At 39.9% G+C, this 8,336-nt stretch overlaps 1 long non-coding RNA gene across 1 annotated transcript; it reads left to right on the top strand.

Moving 5' to 3' along the window:
• Positions 1 to 285: 285 nt before the first annotated feature.
• Positions 286 to 1,367, top strand: LOC106148401. Its single transcript, XR_001233818.1, has 2 exons — positions 286 to 347; positions 913 to 1,367. It is a non-coding gene; the product is annotated as an uncharacterized LOC106148401 (long non-coding RNA).
• Positions 1,368 to 8,336: the final 6,969 nt, after the last annotated feature.

Here is an 8,336-nt window from a genome sequence, read left to right as displayed (position 1 = left end):
AGGTGAGGAAAGTCAAAGTCCCTGGCCCTTTACATCATAATAAAAACTTACTCAAGAGTAAGCTGCTTGCCCGAGTGTGGACTTCTGAAAGAAGATACCAAATGTGTGAAAATGACAGTAGGATGCCTGGCTCTGCGAGTGGGTCACCAGTGCCCAGGTCAAGAAGTCTTGTCATCTTCACCTCTTCTGACTCACTGCCGGGGGATGAATCATATGTCCTTTCTCATTTCCTTCATCTCCCCTATAAAAAGGGCGTATTTGCCATCCCTACCCTATAGGAGGGGGCTGAGAGGCTCCAAGCGTCCTTGCTAATTACTCAGAGATATTATTAAAAATAAAAATGAGCTGTAAGTGTATTTTTGACTTTCTGGCGAGGCACATGTGGAGAACATGGGAGGCTACTGTGGGATGCTGCTTTCGTTTGTGAACTAAACTGTAGTTTGGTGCACTGCTCACAGCCTCTCAGAAACCAGAAATGGGCAGGAGAGTCTGAGAAGGAGTGTCTCAGTCAAGAAGGTGAATAGGGTGGTGGGAATGAGAAGCAGACAGGGATGTTTCATAGAGGGCTTCCTGAGGGCCATGGCAGACCAGCAGAGGTCAGGGAACAGGAGCGTGGTTGGATTGGCTGTAGGAATCAGTGAGACATTTTTGTTTGATGGAGGGGTGGAAATGAACTGGGCCTGTCCTCCCCCAAGCACATAGCAGCTTGTCTCTCTCTGAGCTTGGGTTCTATCTGTGTTGGATACATCATACATTAGTCTCCTAGGAGCTCTAATACACTGTAGGTCTGCAGTGAGTACCATGGTGTGTGTGTTTGTGTGTGTGTGTCTCCCACTTGGTTGGGGAGAGAGGCAGGAATGAGGTAACTGCTTTGTTAGACACAAAGCTAAATCCAGCAATCTTGTTCTTCAGGGAGGAAGCTTGACCTGTCTTAAGATCGCATGCAAGTCTGAAGGACTCCCCAGGAATCCAGAGCACAAAGATCTTTGTTTAGGCCACAGCTCAGCCTGGCCAGCAACCTCTGTCTAGACTTGTCTGCTATCTACTTCCTACTCCAGCTGAGACAGATTCTATTTGAAAAGACTGCATTGAGGTTCATGCGAACCAGCTGTTTCTCAAGATTTTCGGATCTCAGCCTGTCCTATAATGGATTCTGAAGAGGCTCCATGTCAACCAGGGCTACCTGACATGGTGGTAAATTTTTGTTTGACACACACTCAGATTTGCTGTAAGTTTGGCATGTAGAAAGTTCTTTACTGTTATGGTGCTAATGAGGTGCTTTAGGTAAAAACTCAGACTCAAACAGTAAAGTCCTCAGTAACTAACTTAGCAATATGAAAGTATCATTAAAAATCTTTCTTTGGTCACCTTTTGGTTTGCACTAGTTTCCTGAGGTTTGACAATGATTGCATTTGTGCTTCTATTTTATAGTTGGGTTTAAAAATACTTGTGCTTTTTACTGTAAGCTATTATTTCAAGTAGGGTTACACATAGAAGTACATGACTAAGACCTAAGACCTTAGCTGAAACAAAGGTCCCAAATTCAGGGCATCTTTTGTGACAGTAGCTTCCAAAGAAACTGTTGACTTGATTCTGCTGTATTTGAGGTGCAGCTCTGTGTGAGAAGGCTTGATGGGATTGTTACTCTCTCTAAGCAACAGAAGGACCTAATGATGATTGGGAGATGAAAGTCTAAACAGAATCATTAGGGTTACAGGGATTAGTGAGTAAAGAGGTTTTACGGTAGAAGTTACAGTTAGCCAATAAAGATACCACAATCCAGGTTCATTCTACCAATTACTATGTGGCTTGGAGACCTGTGTCTCAGCATTTACGAAATAATAGGAGAGAGTTCTGCTTTGATGTTTCTTCTAGAGCATTTGTTCTATTTGTGGAAAAGATAAAACCTACATTGATTTGTTATCAAATGGCATCCTTCCATCCTGGAGTCCATCAAGCGGGTAAAAAATGGATGTGTCTTCCCTGCGCAGGCTCCCAACATATGCTGTTGGTGTTAGAAAGGGGTATGTAAGTTAGAGGGGGCGTATGGCTGAAGTCTCAGCTACCAGCTTTTCTCTCCCTGAAGTTCATTCTTATTCACTAACTAATGACTGAATGAGCTACCTTTAATCTACCTCATGTGAATCTCCCAAGGACAAGTTAGATTCTATTCTAAGATGGCAAAAATTTATAATTAATAATATAAAACATGAAAAAATTTGGCAGATTCTGTAGTTCAGTTCCCTCACTTGATATGTAGGGAAACTGAGGCTTAAAGAGACTTATCTAAGGAACCTGGTCAAAACACCGAGTCAAGAATTCTTGGAGCCAGGGCTGAAATGCAGATCTTTACTGTTCCGTGGTTCTTATTTTATTTGTTTGTTTTTACTACAAATTGGGCTTGGTCCTTGGTTGCAAAGGATAAATCTTTTGCTGGGTCTCTCAGTTGCTAAGCTTTGATTATATCATTCTTGGACTGAAAAAAATTTTGTGGATCTGTGCTACCCGTTCCTAGTGCAGTGTTCATTTTGTGTCATTATTTGGGTTCTGTCCATAGTATCTTGACACTGCATTTTAAAGCTATATGAATTGCTTTGTGGGTGAGGAGGTAGGAAGAGTTGATTGACCAAGAGGTCTTGCTTAAACAGATTTAGCTATGTCTGACACAATGCCTACCTTAGTTAACATTTTCCTGATTTCTCAGTCTTCAGAAGCTCTACTGTGCAACTGCCTGGATGTCACATTCCTTAACTCATTTCCTTTCTGTTGTTTGAGTATCAGTTGCTTTTTTTTTTTTTTGCTGTCTTTTCAATAGGGGGCAGAGAAGGTAGAACTGACAGAGACTTCAGCTGGGTTTAACTGGACTATGAGCTGAATTTTATAAGGCAACGCAAGAAGGACCAATGAGCTCTCTTTTAGATCAGGGTAGGACTCAGATAACACCAAGCCAGCCATTGGTAAAGGAGGCTGAGATTGTCCTGCCCGGATTTCCCACAATTATCCCCAAATCTGCTCCAAGAGCTCCCTCTGCTGGATTAGATTGGTACCCAACATGCTCAGCCATCTTGGAAGTAGAGTCAACTGGCACTGTGAAAAGATAAAACGAAGACTGGGGTTTTCTTGAGAGAAGGGATCCTACTGGGGGGAACTCTGAAATGCCTCTTTTTAAACAACAGACTTAATTAGATGGATTCAGCCCATGAAGTCCTCTTGCCTCTGCATTCTCATTTCCTCTATTTCAATTTATTCAGGTTAAAACATCATCTTAGAGTGAAAACCTAGAAATGAAAGTGGGGAGATGAAGCCTAGTGAGATAAACATAAAATTAAGAAGCCAACCTTATTATTGATGCCTAGCAGTGGGTGATAAAGGGCAATTTCTTCAAATAACTCAACTTCTAGTTTCAGATTGTGTTACAGTCATACCTTGGACTCAACCGATTCCAAACTCCTTGAATTTAGTACTTGACACATTTTGAAACGGATATATTGTTCTGGTGCTCCCCATTTTGTCATGGAAGAGCAAGCTAGAGCTTGTTAGTATTGTTCACCTTGTGATTCTCTGCCCTTTCTGGCTTAAGCAATTTGCTTGGTTCTCATACTTTTTGGTACTTACAGTGCTTCTCGACCCGATCACCTACTAGTGCCAGGTGCCACTGTACACCTTTGGCTAAAAACCTTCATCAGCCATTCATTGTCTACTAGTTGAGTCAATGTTTTAGTTACTTTCCTCTCATTGCTGAGATAAAATACCTGACACCCAAACTTAAAAGGGGAAAGGCTTATTTAGCTCACAGTTTGTGGAAGTTTCAGTCCATAATCAGCTCACTCCAAGGCAGGGTGGCATGACGGAAGGGCAACAGCTCATCGTGGCAGCAGGAGACAGCAAAAACTACCAGATCAAAAAAGGGGAGAGAAGCTTCTTTCTGTTCCTTTTATCTTATCCAGACTGCTGGGATTAGGATGGTGCCAATCCAATCAGTGAACTGATCCAGCAATCACCCACCTTGAATCCCAGCATCATTAATCCTAGCACTGAATCATGAATCAATTATAAATGCTACATTCAGCTACCTCCAAAAAAATTCCCATCTCAAAGTGCATAAGGCTTTGGGGAGACATCTAGAAACAAACCATAACAGCCAACCTTCTTTACTTACTATTCAATTTATACATTCTCAATACGTTGTTTTGTTTGCATATAATTTACAATGGCTAATAGTCTACTTACTACAAACAAGAACTTTACCCTGATCCACTTTTTAGGAAGTGAAAATGTATTGATACATTTAAGAAGTATCTTTGAACATTAAAATTGTATGTTTCATGCTAGAAATCTGGCTCAGCAAAAAATATTTGTATAATTGTAAATAAGGAAAAGACATTGCTTAGTTTTTTTTAAATAAAATCAGTAATTGAGAGACTGAAGTCTGCTTTCAACACTGACTTTAGCCCAAACATGTTCTTTGGGGCTAAGACAAGGTGAAATTCGTTTGACATACAAAAATTGGAAGAGGGTACTTATAACTTTGGATATAGCCCCACAGACAATGAGAGAGGCATGGATTGAAACATCCTTCTAGAATAAACATAGTAGTATGGTAGGTACTAGAATGATGCCTAAAATTTGAAGAGTAAGCTTCATGAGAACTTAGAGAAGACCCCACTGTATTATAACTCAAACAGTAAAATGAGACCTAGAAAGAATAATTTACCTAGAAGCTCCAGGTTAATTATTCATGGATCCCAAGTTGGAATCTAAATCATCCATTTTTCAACCCAGAGTCTTTCCTATTATCCAACCTTATCTTTGGTTAGCTGCATTCTCCACAGTGGCGTGGAAAGGGACTCATAGGTAAAAGCCAAGGTCTAGACGCATGTTGCCTCCAAAACTCATATTAAAATAATCCTCACAGTTGTATGTTCATGGTATTTAGCACTGGGCTGTTGGAAGGTAATTTAGATCAAATGAAGTTGTCCAGGTAAGGCCTCAGAAGTTGCATTAGTGGCTTCCCAAGAAGAGGGAAAAAATTCGCATTAATAAGCTTACTTGGTCTCGTCATGTGATACCCTGTACCACCCTGGGACCCCGTGAAGAGTGCTCACCCACAAGAAAACTCTCCCCACATGTGGCCCTTGGCCTTGAACTTCTTAACCTCCTAAACTGAAACAAATAAATTTCTTTTCTTTATGCATTATCCCGTTTGTTGTTTTCAGGCAGAAGATGGACTGATAATAAACAATAGCAAGATGCTACTGGAAACTGCTCTGCAAATTTCCATGAAATTAAAGCTTCCTAACTCAAACTTTCTCCCAGTTCACTGTATCCTTAAGAGGCTGACAAATGGGGCACTCAGATCCTTTCCCTACACTGACCCTTCATTCTGTTTACACACGGGCTGACCAGATGTTACAGAAATAAAACAAACATTTGCAGCTGTTATCAGGGGTAGGGTGGAGTGCCTGAGGTTCCCAAGTTTTGATCCAACACATCAGAAAACATTTGAATTTTACTGCTTTGGAATTTACTGCCTTCTACTTCTTCTGTAAAATGTCAACTTTTGAAGCATCTCAAAGCCTGCACTGAAAAATACCAAAGGCTTCTTGAGCTAACTTTAAATCACCTCCATAGTGGTCCAAGTGATCCAGGCAGCTACTGACCCACTGTAACTTTGGGGGTCCCTCTGGCCTTATCTCCAGCTTCTATTCCTTGATGAAGGCCTGGTGGTTCCCCCTAGCAACAAAGCTCGCAGAGCTATGTGACAGATGGTGTATCTTGGTTAATAGAGCATGGGTTTTGGGGTTACACAAAGTTGTTTTGATCTTGGTCTGGCCATGGCATTTTTAAGTTAGTTACCTCCACTGGAAATTTATTATCCTTGTTTATAGATTGAAGTATTTATTCAAAGGATGAATATAGTCCTAGATCCCTAGTTTGCAGATATAGAACTGGAGATATCAGCTGATTCTTGCTCAGAAGAACATCTATCTTACCCTAAACATGATAGTTAATAATTAACACCTTCTACTGAGACATTGCAATATAAAATAGATTGGAGTTACCTTCAAGGAATCTAGATTAAGAGTTTCTTTGGAAGAGAGAATTATGAAACCTCTTTTTTTTTTTTAGCAATCTTTAGGAATATGAAATTGCGTACAAGAGCTTAAATGTGGCACTACTTGCCACATCTAAAGTTCCACAAGAGACATAGTGTAAAAAGCCTGACCCCTAGCGGCGACTGTCTTTGTGTTGGCCCGGAGGGGGAAAAGGCCAAGAAAATTCGGACAATCCTGCCTTTGTTTTTGAAACTGGAAACAACCCTTAGAAGTGTCCTAGTCAAATAGTCTCATTTTACAAACAAAGAACTTAGGCCAAGTGAACAGACATGTTTCCTCCAATCAGCGATTTTGTAGTGAGGCTTGGAGTGGAAGTCAGGGCTTTTTCTGGCAAGGAGCGTACCATCCCTTCATCTCCCAGCATCTCTTACCTAGACGCAGCCCCTTGTTGACACAGAGTCAGCAGATGGGCATTCAGTGTATTTCAGGACACAGGCATTTGTTTTCACTCTTTCCTTCTTTGCCGTGTGGAAAAATATTTGATTGTTCAGTAGATAGAGCTTCCACTTAACTGACTGAAGTTGTCTATTCTTGGTGTAAAACCTTCTCATGGGTACCCATGGCATGCTGGGGTGATAGGCCGGTCTCTTGCATGTGGGTACCTGTGTTCTCTCGAGAGTTAAGTTCTGTGCTCACCACAGACCAGTTGATTTTCCTCTAAATCTGTTCATGCCACTCGTGTTAATTAATTGAAACACGCAACTACATGAAATAGGAGTGTGACAATGAAAGATGTGTTTCAGGAAAAGCTAAGCTGATTTCTTTGGAGAAGGGGAAGGAGTTGTTGAAAAGATGCCCTTAAATTAATTTGTAGACTGGTCAACTGTTAATAACACAAGGCATTAAAATCTAGAGGAGTTCTGAAAGTTTTAAAACTGGTCATCACTTAAAACAAACAAAACAAAAGCAAAACCGTGTGAAGCGAGGTGTAATAACGGGTAGGTTAGGTAGTGGAGCAGTTCATTCAAAAAAAGTAAGGGGAAGTCGAGGAACTGAGAATCCATGCTTAGAGAAAGGCATTGGTCTTACTGATTGGTAAATGAATATCTTAAATGAAAATGTATATATTCATATGTTTTTTTATCTTTAACCAAATTTTCTGATGAACTGATACTGAACTGCAATAAGTGAGTGTGTGTTTTTTGTTTTTTTTTGTACCAGGAGTCAAACTCAGGACCTTGAACTTGCCAGGGAGGTGCTTGTATATCCCAGGCCCAAGTGAGACTGTCTTAATATTAAGACTCAGATATCAAATGTCCATGAGAACTAGTTTGTTTAATGTCTCTCGACTGCTAATCTCTTGAGGGTTTGATCTTTTTAAAATTTTCATAAAGCCTTTTTTTTATTTGTTTGTTTTTATTCTTGCAAGTCTATTTTGCAGGCATTTCTCGCAGAGCTTGCTTCCTTTGACAGTCTGAGCTTTGCCTCAGAGCCAGGCACCAAGAATTCAGCTTTCAAACCCTCTGTTAATTATTATTTTTTCATTTAAGCAAACACGTCATATCCACTCAAAATCTGGAAGCAGACACAGTATTCAGTGTCTTAAGAGGTACCATTGCAAGCCCAAATGTGGTCACTGTCAATATTACTCTCTCCCTTTTCAAAGCGTGAGAGCCACGACCACGGTTTCCGCCTCTGCCTTGGCCTTGACTTCTGGAGCCCGCTTGCAATAGAAACAATACAAGTGTGCAAAGATGTTCATAGCAGCATTATGTATAGTAGCAAATACACTGAAAACTCTGTAAATATTTAACAACAGGGCATTATTTTATTATGATAGTTTGGACATATATTATTTGCTACTTAATGATTGTTTACACAGTCTTAAAAATGATAGTTATGAATTGCAGCAATAGAGAAAAATATTCATGATAGTATATAAGTGAAGAAAGAAAAATACAAAATAGAATGAGCTTCCTTATTACAAACATAGTAAATGAAGGCATGAAGCTGCTGAAATGGGGAAGTTTTGGGGTTTCAATCTTTTGCCTACTTTTCATATATATTTCATTTTTTTAGTGACTATAAAACAGCACATTATGCAAGGATTTATTAGCTTTTCAATTTTGGTATGCTGAAAGAGTTTGCTATATCTGAAGTTTGATTTAGAGTTGCCTAGAACCACAGAATTATGCTTTAGAAGAGAGAGGACTGAGGTTTAAATACTATACAATACATGACACAGAGTAAACTCTTAATAAATGTTAGTTATTAATATCA

This window comes from Chinchilla lanigera, unplaced genomic scaffold, assembly GCF_000276665.1.
Source record: "Chinchilla lanigera isolate Chin_1 unplaced genomic scaffold, ChiLan1.0 scaffold00019, whole genome shotgun sequence".
In the NCBI taxonomy this organism is placed as follows: Eukaryota; Metazoa; Chordata; class Mammalia; order Rodentia; family Chinchillidae; genus Chinchilla; species Chinchilla lanigera.
Note: the sequence above shows the minus strand (reverse complement) of the source record. Positions and strands in the feature narration are given on the sequence as shown.